The sequence below is a fragment of the Sesamum indicum genome, linkage group LG3 (genome assembly GCF_026168435.1).
Source record: "Sesamum indicum cultivar Baizhima isolate 11 linkage group LG3, ASM2616843v1, whole genome shotgun sequence".
Lineage (NCBI taxonomy): Eukaryota > Viridiplantae > Streptophyta > Magnoliopsida > Lamiales > Pedaliaceae > Sesamum > Sesamum indicum.
Window position 1 is genome coordinate 27,758,557 of NC_142659.1, and position 27,387 is coordinate 27,785,943.

Sequence of the window (27,387 nt, forward strand, 5' to 3'; positions counted from 1 at the left end):
CAAATGTACGAAGTAGAATCCACCTCTTTTTCTATACCAAAAAATAATACTTCTATTTTTCTATTTTTTTTCCTTCCTTTTATTAAGGGTGTGTTTGATTCAGCACAAAAATGAGAGTATAACAAAAGTAGAATTAAATGTATTGGTGTTTAGTTAAGAAAATAGATGGAATAGATGGAGATGAAGTAGAATTCGATGTATATAAAACCCCTTTGGAGTTTAATTTTGCATTCATAATTGAGCGAAAAAGTAAAAGTATAAGACCAAAAAATATATTTTTTTTTTTATTTACTCTATTACCCATATATAATTTTCCTCCAAAATTGTTTTTGGTACCAAAGACACTAATGTTTGAATTCGATTTTCATTAGTTGAAAACATTGTTAGTTTTATTTTATTTTATTTTAACTAAACAATTTAAAATAAATGGACAATACTCATTTTAATTAATAATTTTATTCATAAGAAATATTCTTATTCTTACTTAATAAATATTTTTACAAATAAAGTTTTAAAATTTTTTATATACTAAAATTATATTAGAATAATATTAATTTATTTAATTCTAATACATAAAGGTTATTCTTAAAATTACAAAAATTAGTTTTTTCTTCTTTTCCTCATAAGTGTTTGGGATTTACTCTCATTCCAATCATATCAAACAATTTGAAGAAAAATTATTATTATTGCTCTATCCCTCCCCCTTTCACTTCGCTTTTCATCATACTTCAACCAAGCAAACCATAACTTTGTTTGGAAAACTAAACATTTTCCGTCCCTCAAGTATTCGACATCAAATTATTTTCTAAATATAAATAATAATTTGGAGGGAAAATTGGCTCATTATTGAGAAAAATTACCAACAACCCGCCCTTATTTTTTAAATTCAACTAAAAACCTCCTATGTAAAAAATATAGGCAAAAAAACCTATAATTTTTGAAATAATCACACTATCTCTTATCGTTAGTTGCCTTTAATGGTATTAATTTTTTTAGTGATTTATCCGTAATGCCTTACCTTAATTACTATTGAATTTCATGTTTTAAGAAATCTTAAAAATATATTTTGTATTTATATATATCATACATATTAAATAACTATATTACATATATATGTACCTCTTGGGAGGATAGTTTGTTGATGATGATTGTATACTATAAACGATTTCTCTCTTTCTTTTTTTTTTTTATTTGCTATTGGTTGGCAGTGTTTCTTTCGTATGGTGAAGAGTTCAAAGATGTTCCAATTGTAAGCAGAGTAGTGGTAGAAGTACAGAACAAAAATATTTTCGAAAACAATGAATTTGAGTTTCATTGATGTACCAATTTGCTATATTGTTGAGTTGAGCTGATTTTGATGTGCTTTGGGAGCTAATCAAGTAATAATTATACAACTAGAAATTGGTTTTGAATCAAAACTTTTATTTCTCTTGTTAAGAATAAGCCGGACCTTGTTGGGCAGAGCAACAATTTTCCACATACTACAAAGAAGGCAAAAGTACTACCGAACACACTTAATTCTTATTTACAATAAACTTTTTACATAGATGGTAGCTGGTGCAAGAGGGCTCCTACTCCGAGGTACTTGAACCCGAGTTGAATTGAAAGCTGGTGCAAGATCATCTTCACCAACATTAAGCTGTTAGAATGAGAAAAAAAAAAAAAAAAACAAACAAAAAAACGTGTACAGAATTAACAATTAAAGTGAAAAACACGCAACATAATGACATGCAATAACAACTTACATCTTCTTTATCAACTTTTCCCATATTTAGGAATCAAGTAAAGTTGAAACCATTGCAATTTCCTTTGTATAATTCAAACCCAAAAGTGTTTGATTTCTATGAAACCCTCACGTTCTCAACATTCTAAGTTGGAAGCAATAGAATTACGAATTTTAAGGCCGCTTTAAATATGACGGGAGCAAGACAGTTTGGAGTTGAGGCCTTAATGAGAAGTAACCCTCCACCGTTTTTTTCTTGTTTATTCTCGATTTCTTCATTATGTTAGGTTTTGTTCCCATGTCGCTTTATTAAAACTTTTTGTTTATGATACATTTAAAACTCTTGTATAAATTTTACAGAAACACCATATTTGTTCGTATCCTCATCGTCTTAACTTTGGAGGTGTATCTAAGCATGGTTGGAAATTCCATAGCACACAATCACAAATTAGTTGATTTGTGAACTTCAAAAATAAAATATCGTATACTAAATTGCGTTACAGTTCTAGATGCCAATCTCATTATTCGTTTTTAAATTATTGGTAAAAATATCTTAAAAGAATTTTCAATACATTTTGTCAAGTATCAGCACAATAATCATTTATCAAAAGAAAAGTTAATAATGTAGTTTTTTGAAAATATGAATAAATATGGCGTTGAATGCAATTTGACTAGAAATAGTAAACTGAATGCTTCTTAAAAATGTTCCAAAAAACTTCAAAAACAGTTTCAATCACTTTTATGAAAATAAAATTCAATAACAAATTTCACAAAGTCCAAAACATATGACTTTTCGTGCATTCATTCAAAAATAATTAAATGAATTCATCTATTGCAAATCAAAATATTTTGTTAATTTGTCTTCAATATTTGCAAGTGTACTTCAAGCTAATCGCGAAAACATGAGTTTATTACAAAACACTTGACAAGAAAAACAAATATTTGAGTAAAAGATAAAAATTGATTTTTAGAACATGAATTTGACAAGGAAAACAAATCTTTAAGTGAAAGAGGAAAACTAATTTCCAGTATTATTATTTAGAAATAAGAATTAAAAAGTTCTTCAAACACTGTATATGTTACCAAAACTCTTTTTTCCTCAAAAACTATTTATCAACTCATGAAATTATATAATACTCAGAAAAGATTTACCAAGTCCTTTTGAAAAGCAAATTTTAAATTGGCATCTAAACAACCGTTTCGCATTTTAGCATAGCATTTAATTTTAAAAGTTCACAAATAAAATAATTCAAGATTGTATGAAATAGATTTTTCAACACATGTTTCTATGATACACCTGCAAAAATAAGAGGATAATTACATGAACCAACATGGAGTTTGTAAATCCATACAAGAATGCCAAATGTATCAAAAACAAAAAATTTTAAGGCAAGCGCATGAAGAGAAAACCCAACACAACAAACGAACCAAGAACAAATTTACAAAAACAGAGGAGGGTTTATTCTCCAATTTAGGTCTCAACTCTACCCTTGCATCCTTCACATTTTGAGCAGCCCCAAAACCCACAATTCTTTTCTTTCCAAACGAGAATGGTGATTACGCGGCTTTTCAAAGAAATCGGAGCAGTAAAATTGGGTTTGAATTATACAAAGTGTAAAACTCAATGATTCAACCTTCTTGATTTCAAAATATGGAAGAAAAATTGACAACGAAGAATTAATAGGGGCATTGGTTGCTTTTTCGTTAGAAACTAGAAGAGACGAATATGAAGATAGGTACGCTACCATTAGGTTCTAAAATATCATCAAAAAACACACATTAGCAGCCAACATATGTTTTAATTGAGCATTTAAATCCTACTTAAACTTTTGATTCCCACACAATCCTTATCGATATGAGGTTATCTACTTTGCACGAAATTAGCAAACCAAATTCAAACTCTAGCCCTCGCTCTTGTAAAGGACAAGTATGAATCACATATACCAAGTGACATGCTTCACTTGTAGAATCAAATAAACGCATGTTACAAGTATTACTGAAAAATGATATATCAACAACAAAACTTGCAAATAAAAGAATTCCTCCTAAATTACCAGTAACAACACTTCTATAAGAGACTATAAATCGTATGACATCTATCCTTTGCATTAATACATAATAACGAAGTAAGGCACAAAAGAAAACAACATAAATGTCACTGCGGCATGCTCTAATTTGAAGCATAAAAACAGATACTGCATAACCAAGAATATACCTTTCTAGATGGCACTTGAGAGAAAATATTCTGCTGGTCCATTAATTGGTTTAGGAAGTTTCATCACAGTCCCAAGAGAATATTAAGATACTAAAAGTCGAGTTAAATTAAGAGTAAGAGATGGATGGTGGCACTGAGCTTTCAGCGGATCACATATAACGAAGTTCCATCACAGTCCCAAGAGAATATTAAGATACTTAAAACTCAAGTTCAAATAAGAGTAAGAGAGAGTGGAAGGATGGCGGTCAGCTAGCAGTGGATCACATATATGCATTAAGAGATGAAGTAGGCAAATTGATCAGCAAACATAATGTTACTTTCTGCTCCTCAAGTAGACGAAGAGTCACTAATCAAAATGAAGATATACATGGTTTTCCATTACCTTCAAGCAGTAGTTTTGCTCTGGATTGTGTAATTGACAACATCAGCATCTTGCTCATATAGCTCCATATGTTAACAAGTGGAGCCAAAAAGTTTCGGCACCAAAGTCCTACGAGAACCAAGGATCATTGACAGAATTTTCAGAAAACTTCAAAAGATATCACTAGACAAACCTCTCACATAGATACAAAATCATTTCTAAAGAAAACTTTTGTGAAAAGCTTGTAAGTGTACATATAATCCTTTTACATCAATGAAAATAATCTTTTCCGAAAAGAAAAAAAAAAAGAAAATCATTTCCGTTGCATTTTTGCATGCGTTTAGATTATATAACTTCCAGCAAAGAACTTTCTGAAACAGAAAATGCATACATTCATATTATTGCTACAGTCACATTCATATTAAAAGAACAGAAAATGCATACATTCATGGCCACTTGTCTCTGTAGCTGTAAGCATCAATCACAGCAAGGCCAGAAAAAATCGTGCCTTCTTCAAACGCTCAAACCTTTTTGAACAACTTGGAAGAAGCCCTGGAAACAGCTATGACACTCAAGTTTGTCTCTTTGGAGTGAGAAGCCTTGCAAAGCGGAGTGGAACATGAGCTCTAACCAAAGCTCCATCCTTTGATGTATTCCTATCGAATGATTGTCAAACATTGAAGTTTCTGAGATTATATTTTGTTTAACAACAGAAAAAATTGGATATTGAGTCAAACACGGACATAAGTACACCTCAGAATGCTACAGCCTTTATCATCGCATTGTCAAAATTATGGTGAATTTGGCACTGATTCAAGCATGGGCAGAAGACAACCTACGACCGCTATACCCTTTATATTGCATTATTACAACTGCACAAAATCGGACCAACATATGATGCGAAATTCTAGGTTCTTTTTCTCTTTCTTCTACCCGAATCACAATTTTCTAAAGCAAAAAGTTGCTTCCTTATTATGAATCAGTCTAGCATATCCTTGTTCCTATTACCTCCGAGAGAAAATACCAGATAAATTTGCATAGGAGTTCCCCTTTATCAAAGGGAATCAGAGGTTCCGCCCACACCATCATATCCCGTTGAAGGAAAAAGTCAAGGATCACATAAGAACATTCAATCTACTGGTAGATATGTCCCATATAAAAGAGGACGGAGAAAAGAAGATCAGAAACCAATTTGTAATTATGCAAGATAGCCATGGAGAAGTACCTTTAGTTCTTCCTGAACTGCATTACAGAGAAATCATCTAACCCTTCACCAGTTAAAGCAGAGATGCATATGGCATCCACTTTTTTTCTTAGCTTCAGACTTGATCTTTTCCGGATCCTTTGCATTAGCGACCTGTAGAGATATGCATTAACCAGTCAGGAAGTGATGCTCTTACACTCCATTGCAACCAGTCAAACCTCTCGTATTTTGAATGGAAGTTTGTTATAAATCTAAACCATCAATAACTTGAGAATTAAGAACAAAACCAAGCATATTCAGTCAGTGACAACCACACTAGGTTAGCACACTGTGTTAATGTCAGTCTAATGTCGTGTAAGAAATCAATTACTACCAAGGGTATGTATCAATAAGTCACGTTCATATATTAGAGAGAAACATATATAAGGCAACCCACAGTCAATAAAGTGGATGGAGTTAATCTGAATGCCTTATCCTCAACCACGGTGGTATCATTGTGTAGTGCAATCTTGAGTTTTCGCACTATCTTATTGGGTCGGCGATATTGTTGACGAGTTATCAGATAGGAAAACCAAAAACTATAAATAGAACATAAGAATGATTGAGCTAACTTCAACGTCGCTCCTCAAAATTGTGCATATTTAAGCACAAATGAAAAATAAATCCCACTACCTTGTTCCACATAATTAATTTAGGGGATTGATGATGTATCAAGTTCTGGAAGAACTTTTTCCACAGCGTCAATCTGTTGCTCTGCCACTGGATGCCTGATCCAAATTGAACAATGTACTATAGTTGAGATTTGCAGTCTACTATTCAAATGGTCAATCATACCTAATATCCACCACATGTACTAGAAGTGATGACTCATATATCTCTTGCAGAGTTGCCCTACAAGCAGCTACCTAGAAGAAAAATGATTGGTTGAAAGAAACATCAATTAAATAAAACAGCCAAGATTTAATTCACTGAACATAACAAAACACAATCAGAAATAACGGGGAATGACCATGACATAGGAGAAATGTTCATATGAGTGTTGTTGGTAACTTCTGGATGAAGCCAACAGTGTCAGTTAAAAGAAACTCCTTCCCATTCTTCATCCAAACAAAAGAGAGTACAGGAATTCCCTACATTTAGGGCACGCAAGGAAGATATATAGCCAAAAAAAGTACAGGGAAAAAAAAAAAAAAAGAGTAAAACAGTGTAATTCAAGAATTCGGTGATCTTCAAGAAAGTTTTCCGTCGGGCAGACAAATTTATTGAACCAAGATACATTTAATTTCACAATGCAAGAACCCTAAATCAAGAAACTTAAATAAAAGTCACTTGTTTTGAGTTGATGACTTACAAGAAGTACCTACCTGAAGAAGAAGAAAACCGAGGCTGGGGGCTGGAGGAGGATGAAGGGTGTGTTGTGAGTTTCACAACGGTAAAACAAAATTTGCCCGTTAAATATCTAAATACACCCTATTGTACTTTCTTGGGCCGGGCCGGGTCACTCTCCATTAAACTAGGGTCCAATAACAACAATTATTGGGGCTTAGTAATAAAATGTGTTTGACATAACTTGGGCCTCCGATTATATACATATATATATAATAATCACAAAACTACATTACTATTGTGTGATAATAATGTATCGCATAATATTTGTTTACAATCATTATAAAATTTCACTCATTATTGAAATATATTAGTTTTGAACTTCTCATTAAGAAAATAAATAACCCAAAATTGAAAATATAATAAAAAATCAGTCTATAAAAAAAAGAGCATAATATGAAGTGACTGTTTTTCCCTTGGAAGATACATTACAAGAAATTATCTCCATCATAATGTATCACGAGGAGTGTTCTGCGTAAATTTTTTTTAATTTAAATTGAATTTAATGAAACATCAAACAATTACACAAAAAATATAATATATTTGTCAGGTAATTGGTGTACAATTTAAGAAAAGTGATCTATTACATGTAAAATATAGCATATTTATTCTATGAACTGTCGTATTTTGGACGAACCTGATTTAAATAAAACTTTTTATATTGTAGATATATACCCATTTTAGTTCTTAAATATGAACAAATCTTAACTCTATGTATCTGATTTCCATGTCTGTAGTGACACTAACTCCACGTTGACAACTTACAAATTTAGGGACTAAAGTGAGAAAAAAAAATCTAAACTGATCATTTTATCCCCAATTATAATTTGGTCAGAATGATCAATTTGAGATAAAGTTAAAGTTTAGAGATGTTAACGTCAAGAAATGAACTTGAGAAACTAAAATTATTCTAAATGAAACATAAGGAATTAACTATAATATTTAACTCTAACAATATATATATATATATATATATAGTACTTCTAATTCCTCTAAACTACTTAGAAGATGAATGATGTATCTAACTAAATAGGCAAATAATATTTTGACACGCTTAATTTGATTGAAAAGATCTTATATATTTATAACAAAAAAATGAGTTACTAGAGGGCACGTTAAAATTTAAAAGGAATAGCATATGAATAACATATAAATACTAACCCAAACTTCAAAAAATAAAAATATAATATGGAATAAATATCCTCAATTTTATTAAATTAAAAGTATTGTTGAAAATTTTAAATTAAGTGGCTTCCAACTAATTAATTTTATTTTAAAATTAATATTAGATAATTATTTTTTTATTATAATTTTTTTTTATAATATAATGGACGTATCATTTTTAGAATTCTAATAAGTGTAACTTGTGATTAAATATAAAATAGTGAGAATCCCTTGAGTGTTTATTCCTATAATAAAAAAACATCCACACCCTTATTGGGGTACATTTTCATAATATGCTCTTATTGAATTATATCGTTTTTCGGTAAAGGTAAATTGCATTAAAAAAATTATAATGTACAGTCGTATGACTGATGTTGTGTGCCATGGAATTTGCCATAATCTACACAATGCTACCGTACTAATTTTATTCGGCAATTCTGCACTAAGTGTACGTAATCTAATTTTGTCTAAAATAATGATAGCCAATGCCGACGGGTCTCGATCCAATTGCTGAAATTTCCTCCTATTGCTCTCCTGCCAAATGGGATATACTAGAGATGCTAAAAGGTTGCGATAGGCGGTGTTAACTACATGCTTTCCTCGCCACTTTCGCGCAGCAATCATCACATCAATCATCCATCCTCTGTTTGTCCATGCAAATCGAACCTTCTTGCGTAAGATTTGAACACACTGCTTTGAATAAGGGCAAGAAAATAGCAACTATTAGTGAGTCTCCAGCGTATCCAACGAGGAAAGAACACAATTTCTATTAAAATGTTGTAACCACGGACGATCCATGGTCGAGAGTCGTTCATATAGATCTAGCCATAAGATAAACGAATTTCGGGGGATTTTGAATGGGCCAATAAGGAGTGAATACCAACCTACCTTTGGGCCTGAAGAGCAAAAAATGTCATACACCCTCCTGTTGGTGTAGGGGCCTCCCCTCAGAGTGATCGAGTCGTGTGTGCCACGTAGTGGAGGCAAACTTTGAATGATGTCCAACATAATAATGTCCGCCTGTGTGGGTTTGGGTGTGAGCAGCAATGGCCAATGCCATACTCCATTGTGAATAACCTCTCTAAGGAGCATATCCGCCCGTGTGTGGGTGTGATAGGGGTCGTGTGGAACTATAGTCATTAAAATCCCCATAAGATGCCAAGGATCCTGCCATATATATATATATATATATATAAATTCTCCATTACCGATCTTATAATGGATATGAGATTGTAGTATATGTCGAAGTCTAAGCAATTTGCGCCAACCCCATGCCCCGGAATTGGCCTCAACTGTGCATATAGATTTGCCTTGAAGTCTCATGGTGTAAATCCATGTTACCCATATAGAACCGCGGTATCTACTTACTATTCTCCAGATATGTCTACTCATAAGAGTCCGATTGAGGGCTGCTACATTCATGATTCCCTGTCCTCCTTCTTCCACTGGACGACACACTTGATTCCAGGAAACCTTCGGATATCCAAAGGTTGATGCACCATTCCACAGGAACTGGCTGAACCGTTTCTCTATTTCCTTATTAACTCCTTTTGGCAAAACAAATGTCATAGCACAATAAATTATAGTGACATGAATACTGATTTAATGAGTTGAATTCTAGCTGCAAATGACAGCCGAATCGAAGCCCAACCCTGCAATCTCTTATCAATAATTTACTAATTTGGAATTTCTTATTAAAACAATATACAATAAGAAGTTTTGACTAATTAGTTTTATATTACTATTGAGTTTTTGAATATTGTTATTTATATTTTCATATTAATTGACTTGAATACAAAATAAAATATAATAATTTATGAATACGAAGTACAATTTTAATTTTGAAAAATATTTTTTATTTGGTAGTACCAATTAAATATAGAAAGTGAATTACAAATAATAGAAGTAAATAGTTTCCTTATCAATAAAGCAATTATTATCAATTTGTTTTGAAAATATAATTGTATAATATAAATGTTTCAATGACAGAAACATAAATAATATCATGAACTTAATATATTTTATGACTAACTATAATAATATATTTACTTGTAAAAATATATTTGTTCAGTCTCCATAAAAAAATAAATTTCCTTACCCATATATCACGTCGGTAAGTCCCCACAAGATCATTGATATCCGATTTCAATAATTCTTAACTTTGAACATTTAAAACCAAGATCTTATACATATATTTTACAATCACCATCATAGGCATAATCGTGAGCTGTAGTTATGTATAGCCTAGAGACTTAATCCAATTCCAAAGTTGCTAATAAAATGCCGAATTTATTTATGTGTACGAACACATAAAAGCTAGCTTTGCTGATTGACTCTACCTTAAAAGTTTTCTTGATATACAGTACCTCTTGGGAGGATAGTTTGTTGATGATGATTGTATACTATAAACGATTTCTCTCTTTCTTTTTTTTTTTTATTTGCTATTGGTTGGCAGTGTTTCTTTCGCATGGTGAAGAGTTCAAAGATGTTCCAATTGTAAGCAGAGTAGTGGTAGAAGTACAGAACAAAAATATTTTCGAAAACAATGAATTTGAGTTTCATTGATGTACCAATTTGCTATATTGTTGAGTTGAGCTGATTTTGATGTGCTTTGGGAGCTAATCAAGTAATAATTATACAACTAGAAATTAGTTTTGAATCAAAACTTTTATTTCTCTTGTTAAGAATAAGCCGGACCTTGTTGGGCAGAGCAACAATTTTCCACATACTACAAAGAAGGCAAAAGTACTACCGAACACACTTAATTCTTATTTACAATAAACTTTTTACATAGATGGTAGCTGGTGCAAGAGGGCTCCTACTCCGAGGTACTTGAACCCGAGTTGAATTGAAAGCTGGTGCAAGATCATCTTCACCAACATTAAGCTGTTAGAATGAGAAAAAAAAAAAAAAAAACAAACAAAAAAACGTGTACAGAATTAACAATTAAAGTGAAAAACACGCAACATAATGACATGCAATAACAACTTACATCTTCTTTATCAACTTTTCCCATATTTAGGAATCAAGTAAAGTTGAAACCATTGCAATTTCCTTTGTATAATTCAAATCCAAAAGTGTTTGATTTCTATGAAACCCTCACGTTCTCAACATTCTAAGTTGGAAGCAATAGAATTACGAATTTTAAGGCCGCTTTAAATATGACGGGCGCAAGACAGTTTGGAGTTTGAGGCCTTAATGAGAAGTAACCCTCCACCGTTTTTTTCTTGTTTATTCTCGATTTCTTCATTATGTTAGGTTTTGTTCCCATGTCGCTTTATTAAAACTTTTTGTTTATGATATATTTAAAACTCTTGTATAAATTTTACAGAAACACCATATTTGTTCGTATCCTCATCGTCTTAACTTTGGAGGTGTATCTAAGCATGGTTGGAAATTCCATAGCACACAATCACAAATTAGTTGATTTGTGAACTTCAAAAATAAAATGTCGTATACTAAATTGCGTTACAGTTCTAGATGCCAATCTCATTATTCGTTTTTAAATTATTGGTAAAAATATCTTAAAAGAATTTTCAATACATTTTGTCAAGTATCAGCACAATAATCATTTATCAAAAGAAAAGTTAATAATGTAGTTTTTTGAAAATATGAATAAATATGGCGTTGAATGCAATTTGACTAGAAATAGTAAACTGAATGCTTCTTAAAAATGTTCCAAAAAACTTCAAAAACAGTTTCAATCACTTTTATGAAAATAAAATTCAATAACAAATTTCACAAAGTCCAAAACATATGACTTTTCGTGCATTCATTCAAAAATAATTAAATGAATTCATCTATTGCAAATCAAAATATTTTGTTAATTTGTCTTCAATATTTGCAAGTGTACTTCAAGCTAATCGCGAAAACATGAGTTTATTACAAAACACTTGACAAGAAAAACAAATATTTGAGTAAAAGATAAAAATTGATTTTTAGAACATGAATTTGACAAGGAAAACAAATCTTTAAGTGAAAGAGGAAAACTAATTTCCAGTATTATTATTTAGAAATAAGAATTAAAAAGTTCTTCAAACACTGTATATGTTACCAAAACTCTTTTTTCCTCAAAAACTATTTATCAACTCATGAAATTATATAATACTCAGAAAAGATTTACCAAGTCCTTTTGAAAAGCAAATTTTAAATTGGCATCTAAACAACCGTTTCGCATTTTAGCATAGCATTTAATTTTAAAAGTTCACAAATAAAATAATTCAAGATTGTATGAAATAGATTTTTCAACACATGTTTCTATGATACACCTGCAAAAATAAGAGGATAATTACATGAACCAACATGGAGTTTGTAAATCCATACAAGAATGCCAAATGTATCAAAAACAAAAAATTTTAAGGCAAGCGCATGAAGAGAAAACCCAACACAACAAACGAACCAAGAACAAATTTACAAAAACAGAGGAGGGTTTATTCTCCAATTTAGGTCTCAACTCTACCCTTGCATCCTTCACATTTTGAGCAGCCCCAAAACCCACAATTCTTTTCTTTCCAAACGAGAATGGTGATTACGCGGCTTTTCAAAGAAATCGGAGCAGTAAAATTGGGTTTGAATTATACAAAGTGTAAAACTCAATGATTCAACCTTCTTGATTTCAAAATATGGAAGAAAAATTGACAACGAAGAATTAATAGGGGCATTGGTTGCTTTTTCGTTAGAAACTAGAAGAGACGAATATGAAGATAGGTACGCTACCATTAGGTTCTAAAATATCATCAAAAAACACACATTAGCAGCCAACATATGTTTTAATTGAGCATTTAAATCCTACTTAAACTTTTGATTCCCACACAATCCTTATCGATATGAGGTTATCTACTTTGCACGAAATTAGCAAACCAAATTCAAACTCTAGCCCTCGCTCTTGTAAAGGACAAGTATGAATCACATATACCAAGTGACATGCTTCACTTGTAGAATCAAATAAACGCATGTTACAAGTATTACTGAAAAATGATATATCAACAACAAAACTTGCAAATAAAAGAATTCCTCCTAAATTACCAGTAACAACACTTCTATAAGAGACTATAAATCGTATGACATCTATCCTTTGCATTAATACATAATAACGAAGTAAGGCACAAAAGAAAACAACATAAATGTCACTGCGGCATGCTCTAATTTGAAGCATAAAAACAGATACTGCATAACCAAGAATATACCTTTCTAGATGGCACTTGAGAGAAAATATTCTGCTGGTCCATTAATTGGTTTAGGAAGTTTCATCACAGTCCCAAGAGAATATTAAGATACTAAAAGTCGAGTTAAATTAAGAGTAAGAGATGGATGGTGGCACTGAGCTTTCAGCGGATCACATATAACGAAGTTCCATCACAGTCCCAAGAGAATATTAAGATACTTAAAACTCAAGTTCAAATAAGAGTAAGAGAGAGTGGAAGGATGGCGGTCAGCTAGCAGTGGATCACATATATGCATTAAGAGATGAAGTAGGCAAATTGATCAGCAAACATAATGTTACTTTCTGCTCCTCAAGTAGACGAAGAGTCACTAATCAAAATGAAGATATACATGGTTTTCCATTACCTTCAAGCAGTAGTTTTGCTCTGGATTGTGTAATTGACAACATCAGCATCTTGCTCATATAGCTCCATATGTTAACAAGTGGAGCCAAAAAGTTTCGGCACCAAAGTCCTACGAGAACCAAGGATCATTGACAGAATTTTCAGAAAACTTCAAAAGATATCACTAGACAAACCTCTCACATAGATACAAAATCATTTCTAAAGAAAACTTTTGTGAAAAGCTTGTAAGTGTACATATAATCCTTTTACATCAATGAAAATAATCTTTTCCGAAAAGAAAAAAAAAAAAGAAAATCATTTCCGTTGCATTTTTGCATGCGTTTAGATTATATAACTTCCAGCAAAGAACTTTCTGAAACAGAAAATGCATACATTCATATTATTGCTACAGTCACATTCATATTAAAAGAACAGAAAATGCATACATTCATGGCCACTTGTCTCTGTAGCTGTAAGCATCAATCACAGCAAGGCCAGAAAAAATCGTGCCTTCTTCAAACGCTCAAACCTTTTTGAACAACTTGGAAGAAGCCCTGGAAACAGCTATGACACTCAAGTTTGTCTCTTTGGAGTGAGAAGCCTTGCAAAGCGGAGTGGAACATGAGCTCTAACCAAAGCTCCATCCTTTGATGTATTCCTATCGAATGATTGTCAAACATTGAAGTTTCTGAGATTATATTTTGTTTAACAACAGAAAAAATTGGATATTGAGTCAAACACGGACATAAGTACACCTCAGAATGCTACAGCCTTTATCATCGCATTGTCAAAATTATGGTGAATTTGGCACTGATTCAAGCATGGGCAGAAGACAACCTACGACCGCTATACCCTTTATATTGCATTATTACAACTGCACAAAATCGGACCAACATATGATGCGAAATTCTAGGTTCTTTTTCTCTTTCTTCTACCCGAATCACAATTTTCTAAAGCAAAAAGTTGCTTCCTTATTATGAATCAGTCTAGCATATCCTTGTTCCTATTACCTCCGAGAGAAAATACCAGATAAATTTGCATAGGAGTTCCCCTTTATCAAAGGGAATCAGAGGTTCCGCCCACACCATCATATCCCGTTGAAGGAAAAAGTCAAGGATCACATAAGAACATTCAATCTACTGGTAGATATGTCCCATATAAAAGAGGACGGAGAAAAGAAGATCAGAAACCAATTTGTAATTATGCAAGATAGCCATGGAGAAGTACCTTTAGTTCTTCCTGAACTGCATTACAGAGAAATCATCTAACCCTTCACCAGTTAAAGCAGAGATGCATATGGCATCCACTTTTTTTCTTAGCTTCAGACTTGATCTTTTCCGGATCCTTTGCATTAGCGACCTGTAGAGATATGCATTAACCAGTCAGGAAGTGATGCTCTTACACTCCATTGCAACCAGTCAAACCTCTCGTATTTTGAATGGAAGTTTGTTATAAATCTAAACCATCAATAACTTGAGAATTAAGAACAAAACCAAGCATATTCAGTCAGTGACAACCACACTAGGTTAGCACACTGTGTTAATGTCAGTCTAATGTCGTGTAAGAAATCAATTACTACCAAGGGTATGTATCAATAAGTCACGTTCATATATTAGAGAGAAACATATATAAGGCAACCCACAGTCAATAAAGTGGATGGAGTTAATCTGAATGCCTTATCCTCAACCACGGTGGTATCATTGTGTAGTGCAATCTTGAGTTTTCGCACTATCTTATTGGGTCGGCGATATTGTTGACGAGTTATCAGATAGGAAAACCAAAAACTATAAATAGAACATAAGAATGATTGAGCTAACTTCAACGTCGCTCCTCAAAATTGTGCATATTTAAGCACAAATGAAAAATAAATCCCACTACCTTGTTCCACATAATTAATTTAGGGGATTGATGATGTATCAAGTTCTGGAAGAACTTTTTCCACAGCGTCAATCTGTTGCTCTGCCACTGGATGCCTGATCCAAATTGAACAATGTACTATAGTTGAGATTTGCAGTCTACTATTCAAATGGTCAATCATACCTAATATCCACCACATGTACTAGAAGTGATGACTCATATATCTCTTGCAGAGTTGCCCTACAAGCAGCTACCTAGAAGAAAAATGATTGGTTGAAAGAAACATCAATTAAATAAAACAGCCAAGATTTAATTCACTGAACATAACAAAACACAATCAGAAATAACGGGGAATGACCATGACATAGGAGAAATGTTCATATGAGTGTTGTTGGTAACTTCTGGATGAAGCCAACAGTGTCAGTTAAAAGAAACTCCTTCCCATTCTTCATCCAAACAAAAGAGAGTACAGGAATTCCCTACATTTAGGGCACGCAAGGAAGATATATAGCCAAAAAAAGTACAGGGAAAAAAAAAAAAAAAGAGTAAAACAGTGTAATTCAAGAATTCGGTGATCTTCAAGAAAGTTTTCCGTCGGGCAGACAAATTTATTGAACCAAGATACATTTAATTTCACAATGCAAGAACCCTAAATCAAGAAACTTAAATAAAAGTCACTTGTTTTGAGTTGATGACTTACAAGAAGTACCTACCTGAAGAAGAAGAAAACCGAGGCTGGGGGCTGGAGGAGGATGAAGGGTGTGTTGTGAGTTTCACAACGGTAAAACAAAATTTGCCCGTTAAATATCTAAATACACCCTATTGTACTTTCTTGGGCCGGGCCGGGTCACTCTCCATTAAACTAGGGTCCAATAACAACAATTATTGGGGCTTAGTAATAAAATGTGTTTGACATAACTTGGGCCTCCGATTATATACATATATATATAATAATCACAAAACTACATTACTATTGTGTGATAATAATGTATCGCATAATATTTGTTTACAATCATTATAAAATTTCACTCATTATTGAAATATATTAGTTTTGAACTTCTCATTAAGAAAATAAATAACCCAAAATTGAAAATATAATAAAAAATCAGTCTATAAAAAAAAGAGCATAATATGAAGTGACTGTTTTTCCCTTGGAAGATACATTACAAGAAATTATCTCCATCATAATGTATCACGAGGAGTGTTCTGCGTAAATTTTTTTTAATTTAAATTGAATTTAATGAAACATCAAACAATTACACAAAAAATATAATATATTTGTCAGGTAATTGGTGTACAATTTAAGAAAAGTGATCTATTACATGTAAAATATAGCATATTTATTCTATGAACTGTCGTATTTTGGACGAACCTGATTTAAATAAAACTTTTTATATTGTAGATATATACCCATTTTAGTTCTTAAATATGAACAAATCTTAACTCTATGTATCTGATTTCCATGTCTGTAGTGACACTAACTCCACGTTGACAACTTACAAATTTAGGGACTAAAGTGAGAAAAAAAAAATCTAAACTGATCATTTTATCCCCAATTATAATTTGGTCAGAATGATCAATTTGAGATAAAGTTAAAGTTTAGAGATGTTAACGTCAAGAAATGAACTTGAGAAACTAAAATTATTCTAAATGAAACATAAGGAATTAACTATAATATTTAACTCTAACAATATATATATATATATATATATATAGTACTTCTAATTCCTCTAAACTACTTAGAAGATGAATGATGTATCTAACTAAATAGGCAAATAATATTTTGACACGCTTAATTTGATTGAAAAGATCTTATATATTTATAACAAAAAAATGAGTTACTAGAGGGCACGTTAAAATTTAAAAGGAATAGCATATGAATAACATATAAATACTAACCCAAACTTCAAAAAATAAAAATATAATATGGAATAAATATCCTCAATTTTATTAAATTAAAAGTATTGTTGAAAATTTTAAATTAAGTGGCTTCCAACTAATTAATTTTATTTTAAAATTAATATTAGATAATTATTTTTTTATTATAATTTTTTTTTATAATATAATGGACGTATCATTTTTAGAATTCTAATAAGTGTAACTTGTGATTAAATATAAAATAGTGAGAATCCCTTGAGTGTTTATTCCTATAATAAAAAAACATCCACACCCTTATTGGGGTACATTTTCATAATATGCTCTTATTGAATTATATCGTTTTTCGGTAAAGGTAAATTGCATTAAAAAAATTATAATGTACAGTCGTATGACTGATGTTGTGTGCCATGGAATTTGCCATAATCTACACAATGCTACCGTACTAATTTTATTCGGCAATTCTGCACTAAGTGTACGTAATCTAATTTTGTCTAAAATAATGATAGCCAATGCCGACGGGTCTCGATCCAATTGCTGAAATTTCCTCCTATTGCTCTCCTGCCAAATGGGATATACTAGAGATGCTAAAAGGTTGCGATAGGCGGTGTTAACTACATGCTTTCCTCGCCACTTTCGCGCAGCAATCATCACATCAATCATCCATCCTCTGTTTGTCCATGCAAATCGAACCTTCTTGCGTAAGATTTGAACACACTGCTTTGAATAAGGGCAAGAAAATAGCAACTATTAGTGAGTCTCCAGCGTATCCAACGAGGAAAGAACACAATTTCTATTAAAATGTTGTAACCACGGACGATCCATGGTCGAGAGTCGTTCATGTAGATCTAGCCATAAGATAAACGAATTTCGGGGGATTTTGAATGGGCCAATAAGGAGTGAATACCAACCTACCTTTGGGCCTGAAGAGCAAAAAATGTCATACACCCTCCTGTTGGTGTAGGGGCCTCCCCTCAGAGTGATCGAGTCGTGTGTGCCACGTAGTGGAGGCAAACTTTGAATGATGTCCAACATAATAATGTCCGCCTGTGTGGGTTTGGGTGTGAGCAGCAATGGCCAATGCCATACTCCATTGTGAATAACCTCTCTAAGGAGCATATCCGCCCGTGTGTGGGTGTGATAGGGGTCGTGTGGAACTATAGTCATTAAAATCCCCATAAGATGCCAAGGATCCTGCCATATATATATATATATATATAAATTCTCCATTACCGATCTTATAATGGATATGAGATTGTAGTATATGTCGAAGTCTAAGCAATTTGCGCCAACCCCATGCCCCGGAATTGGCCTCAACTGTGCATATAGATTTGCCTTGAAGTCTCATGGTGTAAATCCATGTTACCCATATAGAACCGCGGTATCTACTTACTATTCTCCAGATATGTCTACTCATAAGAGTCCGATTGAGGGCTGCTACATTCATGATTCCCTGTCCTCCTTCTTCCACTGGACGACACACTTGATTCCAGGAAACCTTCGGATATCCAAAGGTTGATGCACCATTCCACAGGAACTGGCTGAACCGTTTCTCTATTTCCTTATTAACTCCTTTTGGCAAAATAAATGTCATAGCACAATAAATTATAGTGACATGAATACTGATTTAATGAGTTGAATTCTAGCTGCAAATGACAGCCGAATCGAAGCCCAACCCTGCAATCTCTTATCAATAATTTACTAATTTGGAATTTCTTATTAAAACAATATACAATAAGAAGTTTTGACTAATTAGTTTTATATTACTATTGAGTTTTTGAATATTGTTATTTATATTTTCATATTAATTGACTTGAATACAAAATAAAATATAATAATTTATGAATACGAAGTACAATTTTAATTTTGAAAAATATTTTTTATTTGGTAGTACCAATTAAATTTAGAAAGTGAATTACAAATAATAGAAGTAAATAGTTTCCTTATCAATAAAGCAATTATTATCAATTTGTTTTGAAAATATAATTGTATAATATAAATGTTTCAATGACAGAAACATAAATAATATCATGAACTTAATATATTTTATGACTAACTATAATAATATATTTACTTGTAAAAATATATTTGTTCAGTCTCCATAAAAAAATAAATTTCCTTACCCATATATCACGTCGGTAAGTCCCCACAAGATCATTGATATCCGATTTCAATAATTCTTAACTTTGAACATTTAAAACCAAGATCTTATACATATATTTTACAATCACCATCATAGGCATAATCGTGAGCTGTAGTTATGTATAGCCTAGAGACTTAATCCAATTCCAAAGTTGCTAATAAAATGCCGAATTTATTTATGTGTACGAACGCATAAAAGCTAGATTTGCTGATTGACTCTACCTTAAAAGTTTTCTTGATATACAGTACCTCTTGGGAGGATAGTTTGTTGATGATGATTGTATACTATAAACGATTTCTCTCTTTCTTTTTTTTTTTATTTGCTATTGGTTGGCAGTGTTTCTTTCGTATGGTGAAGAGTTCAAAGATGTTCCAATTGTAAGCAGAGTAGTGGTAGAAGTACAGAACAAAAATATTTTCGAAAACAATGAATTTGAGTTTCATTGATGTACCAATTTGCTATATTGTTGAGTTGAGCTGATTTTGATGTGCTTTGGGAGCTAATCAAGTAATAATTATACAACTAGAAATTGGTTTTGAATCAAAACTTTTATTTCTCTTGTTAAGAATAAGCCGGACCTTGTTGGGCAGAGCAACAATTTTCCACATACTACAAAGAAGGCAAAAGTACTACCGAACACACTTAATTCTTATTTACAATAAACTTTTTACATAGATGGTAGCTGGTGCAAGAGGGCTCCTACTCCGAGGTACTTGAACCCGAGTTGAATTGAAAGCTGGTGCAAGATCATCTTCACCAACATTAAGCTGTTAGAATGAGAAAAAAAAAAAAAACAAACAAAAAAACGTGTACAGAATTAACAATTAAAGTGAAAAACACGCAACATAATGACATGCAATAACAACTTACATCTTCTTTATCAACTTTTCCCATATTTAGGAATCAAGTAAAGTTGAAACCATTGCAATTTCCTTTGTATAATTCAAACCCAAAAGTGTCTGATTTCTATGAAACCCTCACGTTCTCAACATTCTAAGTTGGAAGCAATAGAATTACGAATTTTAAGGCCGCTTTAAATATGACGGGCGCAAGACAGTTTGGAGTTTGAGGCCTTAATGAGAAGTAACCCTCCACCGTTTTTTTCTTGTTTATTCTCGATTTCTTCATTATGTTAGGTTTTGTTCCCATGTCGCTTTATTAAAACTTTTTGTTTATGATACATTTAAAACTCTTGTATAAATTTTACAGAAACACCATATTTGTTCGTATCCTCATCGTCTTAACTTTGGAGGTGTATCTAAGCATGGTTGGAAATTCCATAGCACACAATCACAAATTAGTTGATTTGTGAACTTCAAAAATAAAATGTCGTATACTAAATTGCGTTACAGTTCTAGATGCCAATCTCATTATTCGTTTTTAAATTATTGGTAAAAATATCTTAAAAGAATTTTCAATACATTTTGTCAAGTATCAGCACAATAATCATTTATCAAAAGAAAAGTTAATAATGTAGTTTTTTGAAAATATGAATAAATATGGCGTTGAATGCAATTTGACTAGAAATAGTAAACTGAATGCTTCTTAAAAATGTTCCAAAAAACTTCAAAAACAGTTTCAATCACTTTTATGAAAATAAAATTCAATAACAAATTTCACAAAGTCCAAAACATATGACTTTTCGTGCATTCATTCAAAAATAATTAAATGAATTCATCTATTGCAAATCAAAATATTTTGTTAATTTGTCTTCAATATTTGCAAGTGTACTTCAAGCTAATCGCGAAAACATGAGTTTATTACAAAACACTTGACAAGAAAAACAAATATTTGAGTAAAAGATAAAAATTGATTTTTAGAACATGAATTTGACAAGGAAAACAAATCTTTAAGTGAAAGAGGAAAACTAATTTCCAGTATTATTATTTAGAAATAAGAATTAAAAAGTTCTTCAAACACTGTATATGTTACCAAAACTCTTTTTTCCTCAAAAACTATTTATCAACTCATGAAATTATATAATACTCAGAAAAGATTTACCAAGTCCTTTTGAAAAGCAAATTTTAAATTGGCATCTAAACAACCGTTTCGCATTTTAGCATAGCATTTAATTTTAAAAGTTCACAAATAAAATAATTCAAGATTGTATGAAATAGATTTTTCAACACATGTTTCTATGATACACCTGCAAAAATAAGAGGATAATTACATGAACCAACATGGAGTTTGTAAATCCATACAAGAATGCCAAATGTATCAAAAACAAAAAATTTTAAGGCAAGCGCATGAAGAGAAAACCCAACACAACAAACGAACCAAGAACAAATTTACAAAAACAGAGGAGGGTTTATTCTCCAATTTAGGTCTCAACTCTACCCTTGCATCCTTCACATTTTGAGCAGCCCCAAAACCCACAATTCTTTTCTTTCCAAACGAGAATGGTGATTACGCGGCTTTTCAAAGAAATCGGAGCAGTAAAATTGGGTTTGAATTATACAAAGTGTAAAACTCAATGATTCAACCTTCTTGATTTCAAAATATGGAAGAAAAATTGACAACGAAGAATTAATAGGGGCATTGGTTGCTTTTTCGTTAGAAACTAGAAGAGACGAATATGAAGATAGGTACGCTACCATTAAGTTCTAAAATATCATCAAAAAACACACATTAGCAGCCAACATATGTTTTAATTGAGCATTTAAATCCTACTTAAACTTTTGATTCCCACACAATCCTTATCGATATGAGGTTATCTACTTTGCACGAAATTAGCAAACCAAATTCAAACTCTAGCCCTCGCTCTTGTAAAGGACAAGTATGAATCACATATACCAAGTGACATGCTTCACTTGTAGAATCAAATAAACGCATGTTACAAGTATTACTGAAAAATGATATATCAACAACAAAACTTGCAAATAAAAGAATTCCTCCTAAATTACCAGTAACAACACTTCTATAAGAGACTATAAATCGTATGACATCTATCCTTTGCATTAATACATAATAACGAAGTAAGGCACAAAAGAAAACAACATAAATGTCACTGCGGCATGCTCTAATTTGAAGCATAAAAACAGATACTGCATAACCAAGAATATACCTTTCTAGATGGCACTTGAGAGAAAATATTCTGCTGGTCCATTAATTGGTTTAGGAAGTTTCATCACAGTCCCAAGAGAATATTAAGATACTAAAAGTCGAGTTAAATTAAGAGTAAGAGATGGATGGTGGCACTGAGCTTTCAGCGGATCACATACAACGAAGTTCCATCACAGTCCCAAGAGAATATTAAGATACTTAAAACTCAAGTTCAAATAAGAGTAAGAGAGAGTGGAAGGATGGCGGTCAGCTAGCAGTGGATCACATATATGCATTAAGAGATGAAGTAGGCAAATTGATCAGCAAACATAATGTTACTTTCTGCTCCTCAAGTAGACGAAGAGTCACTAATCAAAATGAAGATATACATGGTTTTCCATTACCTTCAAGCAGTAGTTTTGCTCTGGATTGTGTAATTGACAACATCAGCATCTTGCTCATATAGCTCCATATGTTAACAAGTGGAGCCAAAAAGTTTCGGCACCAAAGTCCTACGAGAACCAAGGATCATTGACAGAATTTTCAGAAAACTTCAAAAGATATCACTAGACAAACCTCTCACATAGATACAAAATCATTTCTAAAGAAAACTTTTGTGAAAAGCTTGTAAGTGTACATATAATCCTTTTACATCAATGAAAATAATCTTTTCCGAAAAGAAAAAAAAAAAAGAAAATCATTTCCGTTGCATTTTTGCATGCGTTTAGATTATATAACTTCCAGCAAAGAACTTTCTAAAACAGAAAATGCATACATTCATATTATTGCTACAGTCACATTCATATTAAAAGAACAGAAAATGCATACATTCATGGCCACTTGTCTCTGTAGCTGTAAGCATCAATCACAGCAAGGCCAGAAAAAATCGTGCCTTCTTCAAACGCTCAAACCTTTTTGAACAACTTGGAAGAAGCCCTGGAAACAGCTATGACACTCAAGTTTCTCTCTTTGGAGTGAGAATCCTTGCAAAGCGGAGTGGAACATGAGCTCTAACCAAAGCTCCATCCTTTGATGTATTCCTATCGAATGATTGTCAAACATTGAAGTTTCTGAGATTATATTTTGTTTAACAACAGAAAAAATTGGATATTGAGTCAAACACGGACATAAGTACACCTCAGAATGCTACAACCTTTATCATCGCATTGTCAAAATTATGGTGAATTTGGCACTGACTCAAGCATGGGCAGAAGACAACCTACGACCGCTATACCCTTTATATTGCATTATTACAACTGCACAAAATCGGACCAACATATGATGCGAAATTCTAGGTTCTTTTTCTCTTTCTTCTACCCGAATTCACAATTTTCTAAAGCAAAAAGTTGCTTCCTTATTATGAATCAGTCTAGCATATCCTTGTTCCTATTACCTCCGAGAGAAAATACCAGATAAATTTGCATAGGAGTTCCCCTTTATCAAAGGGAATCAGAGGTTCCGCCCACACCATCATATCCCGTTGAAGGAAAAAGTCAAGGATCACATAAGAACATTCAATCTACTGGTAGATATGTCCCATATAAAAGAGGACGGAGAAAAGAAGATCAGAAACCAATTTGTAATTATGCAAGATAGCCATGGAGAAGTACCTTTAGTTCTTCCTGAACTGCATTACAGAGAAATCATCTAACCCTTCACCAGTTAAAGCAGAGATGCATATGGCATCCACTTTTTTTCTTAGCTTCAGACTTGATCTTTTCCGGATCCTTTGCATTAGCGACCTGTAGAGATATGCATTAACCAGTCAGGAAGTGATGCTCTTACACTCCATTGCAACCAGTCAAACCTCTCGTATTTTGAATGGAAGTTTGTTATAAATCTAAACCATCAATAACTTGAGAATTAAGAACAAAACCAAGCATATTCAGTCAGTGACAACCACACTAGGTTAGCACACTGTGTTAATGTCAGTCTAATGTCGTGTAAGAAATCAATTACTACCAAGGGTATGTATCAATAAGTCACGTTCATATATTAGAGAGAAACATATATAAGGCAACCCACAGTCAATAAAGTGGATGGAGTTAATCTGAATGCCTTATCCTCAACCACGGTGGTATCATTGTGTAGTGCAATCTTGAGTTTTCGCACTATCTTATTGGGTCGGCGATATTGTTGACGAGTTATCAGATAGGAAAACCAAAAACTATAAATAGAACATAAGAATGATTGAGCTAACTTCAACGTCGCTCCTCAAAATTGTGCATATTTAAGCACAAATGAAAAATAAATCCCACTACCTTCTTCCAAATAATTAATTTAGGGGATTGATGATGTATCAAGTTCTGGAAGAACTTTTTCCACAGCGTCAATCTGTTGCTCTGCCACTGGATGCCTGATCCAAATTGAACAATGTACTATAGTTGAGATTTGCAGTCTACTATTCAAATGGTCAATCATACCTAATATCCACCACATGTACTAGAAGTGATGACTCATATATCTCTTGCAGAGTTGCCCTACAAGCAGCTACCTAGAAGAAAAATGATTGGTTGAAAGAAACATCAATTAAATAAAACAGCCAAGATTTAATTCACTGAACATAACAAAACACAATCAGAAATAACGGGGAATGACCATGACATAGGAGAAATGTTCATATGAGTGTTGTTGGTAACTTCTGGATGAAGCCAACAGTGTCAGTTAAAAGAAACTCCTTCCCATTCTTCATCCAAACAAAAGAGAGTACAGGAATTCCCTACATTTAGGGCACGCAAGGAAGATATATAGCCAAAAAAAGTACAGGGAAAAAAAAAAAAAAAGAGTAAAACAGTGTAATTCAAGAATTCGGTGATCTTCAAGAAAGTTTTCCGTCGGGCAGACAAATTTATTGAACCAAGATACATTTAATTTCACAATGCAAGAACCCTAAATCAAGAAACTTAAATAAAAGTCACTTGTTTTGAGTTGATGACTTACAAGAAGTACCTACCTGAAGAAGAAGAAAACCGAGGCTGGGGGCTGGAGGAGGATGAAGGGTGTGTTGTGAGTTTCACAACGGTAAAACAAAATTTGCCCGTTAAATATCTAAATACACCCTATTGTACTTTCTTGGGCCGGGCCGGGTCACTCTCCATTAAACTAGGGTCCAATAACAACAATTATTGGGGCTTAGTAATAAAATGTGTTTGACATAACTTGGGCCTCCGATTATATACATATATATATAATAATCACAAAACTACATTACTATTGTGTGATAATAATGTATCGCATAATATTTGTTTACAATCATTATAAAATTTCACTCATTATTGAAATATATTAGTTTTGAACTTCTCATTAAGAAAATAAATAACCCAAAATTGAAAATATAATAAAAAATCAGTCTATAAAAAAAAGAGCATAATATGAAGTGACTATTTTTCCCTTGGAAGATACATTACAAGAAATTATCTCCATCATAATGTATCACGAGGAGTGTTCTGCGTAAATTTTTTTTAATTTAAATTGAATTTAATGAAACATCAAACAATTACACAAAAAATATAATATATTTGTCAGGTAATTGGTGTACAATTTAAGAAAAGTGATCTATTACATGTAAAATATAGCATATTTATTCTATGAACTGTCGTATTTTGGACGAACCTGATTTAAATAAAACTTTTTATATTGTAGATATATACCCATTTTAGTTCTTAAATATGAACAAATCTTAACTCTATGTATCTGATTTCCATGTCTGTAGTGACACTAACTCCACGTTGACAACTTACAAATTTAGGGACTAAAGTGAGAAAAAAAAATCTAAACTGATCATTTTATCCCCAATTATAATTTGGTCAGAATGATCAATTTGAGATAAAGTTAAAGTTTAGAGATGTTAACGTCAAGAAATGAACTTGAGAAACTAAAATTATTCTAAATGAAACATAAGGAATTAACTATAATATTTAACTCTAACAATATATATATATATATATATATAGTACTTCTAATTCCTCTAAACTACTTAGAAGATGAATGATGTATCTAACTAAATAGGCAAATAATATTTTGACACGCTTAATTTGATTGAAAAGATCTTATATATTTATAACAAAAAAATGAGTTACTAGAGGGCACGTTAAAATTTAAAAGGAATAGCATATGAATAACATATAAATACTAACCCAAACTTCAAAAAATAAAAATATAATATGGAATAAATATCCTCAATTTTATTAAATTAAAAGTATTGTTGAAAATTTTAAATTAAGTGGCTTCCAACTAATTAATTTTATTTTAAAATTAATATTAGATAATTATTTTTTTATTATAATTTTTTTTTATAATATAATGGACGTATCATTTTTAGAATTCTAATAAGTGTAACTTGTGATTAAATATAAAATAGTGAGAATCCCTTGAGTGTTTATTCCTATAATAAAAAAACATCCACACCCTTATTGGGGTACATTTTCATAATATGCTCTTATTGAATTATATCGTTTTTCGGTAAAGGTAAATTGCATTAAAAAAATTATAATGTACAGTCGTATGACTGATGTTGTGTGCCATGGAATTTGCCATAATCTACACAATGCTACCGTACTAATTTTATTCGGCAATTCTGCACTAAGTGTACGTAATCTAATTTTGTCTAAAATAATGATAGCCAATGCCGACGGGTCTCGATCCAATTGCTGAAATTTCCTCCTATTGCTCTCCTGCCAAATGGGATATACTAGAGATGCTAAAAGGTTGCGATAGGCGGTGTTAACTACATGCTTTCCTCGCCACTTTCGCGCAGCAATCATCACATCAATCATCCATCCTCTGTTTGTCCATGCAAATCGAACCTTCTTGCGTAAGATTTGAACACACTGCTTTGAATAAGGGCAAGAAAATAGCAACTATTAGTGAGT

The 27,387-nt window shown here is 32.2% G+C and overlaps 3 long non-coding RNA genes across 18 annotated transcripts; all 3 read right to left on the bottom strand.

Annotated features, from left to right (window-relative positions):
• Positions 1 to 1,401: 1,401 nt before the first annotated feature.
• LOC148788842 (uncharacterized) lies at positions 1,402 to 6,973 on the bottom strand. 6 transcript variants are annotated; one of them, XR_016064869.1, is made up of 5 exons: positions 6,864 to 6,973; positions 5,525 to 6,404; positions 4,744 to 4,955; positions 4,321 to 4,428; positions 1,402 to 1,623 (listed from the first exon to the last, which is right to left on the bottom strand). It is a non-coding gene; the product is annotated as an uncharacterized LOC148788842 (long non-coding RNA). The 6 variants fall into 6 exon arrangements; XR_016064868.1 differs by having other exon boundaries at positions 1,402 to 1,639; XR_016064870.1 differs by lacking the exon at positions 4,321 to 4,428 and having other exon boundaries at positions 1,402 to 1,639.
• A 3,728-nt stretch (positions 6,974 to 10,701) lies between these two features.
• LOC148788843 (uncharacterized) lies at positions 10,702 to 16,275 on the bottom strand. Of its 6 annotated transcripts, none has more exons than XR_016064896.1 (5): positions 16,166 to 16,275; positions 14,827 to 15,706; positions 14,046 to 14,257; positions 13,622 to 13,729; positions 10,702 to 10,923 (listed from the first exon to the last, which is right to left on the bottom strand). It is a non-coding gene; the product is annotated as an uncharacterized LOC148788843 (long non-coding RNA). The 6 variants fall into 6 exon arrangements; XR_016064895.1 differs by having other exon boundaries at positions 10,702 to 10,939; XR_016064897.1 differs by lacking the exon at positions 13,622 to 13,729 and having other exon boundaries at positions 10,702 to 10,939.
• Positions 16,276 to 20,003: 3,728 nt separating this feature from the next.
• Positions 20,004 to 25,576, bottom strand: LOC148788844 (uncharacterized). 6 transcript variants are annotated; one of them, XR_016064861.1, is made up of 6 exons: positions 25,466 to 25,576; positions 24,778 to 25,006; positions 24,127 to 24,258; positions 23,345 to 23,556; positions 22,921 to 23,028; positions 20,004 to 20,225 (listed from the first exon to the last, which is right to left on the bottom strand). It is a non-coding gene; the product is annotated as an uncharacterized LOC148788844 (long non-coding RNA). The 6 variants fall into 6 exon arrangements; XR_016064859.1 differs by having other exon boundaries at positions 20,004 to 20,241; XR_016064858.1 differs by having other exon boundaries at positions 20,004 to 23,028.
• Between the last annotated feature and the right edge of the window lie 1,811 nt (positions 25,577 to 27,387).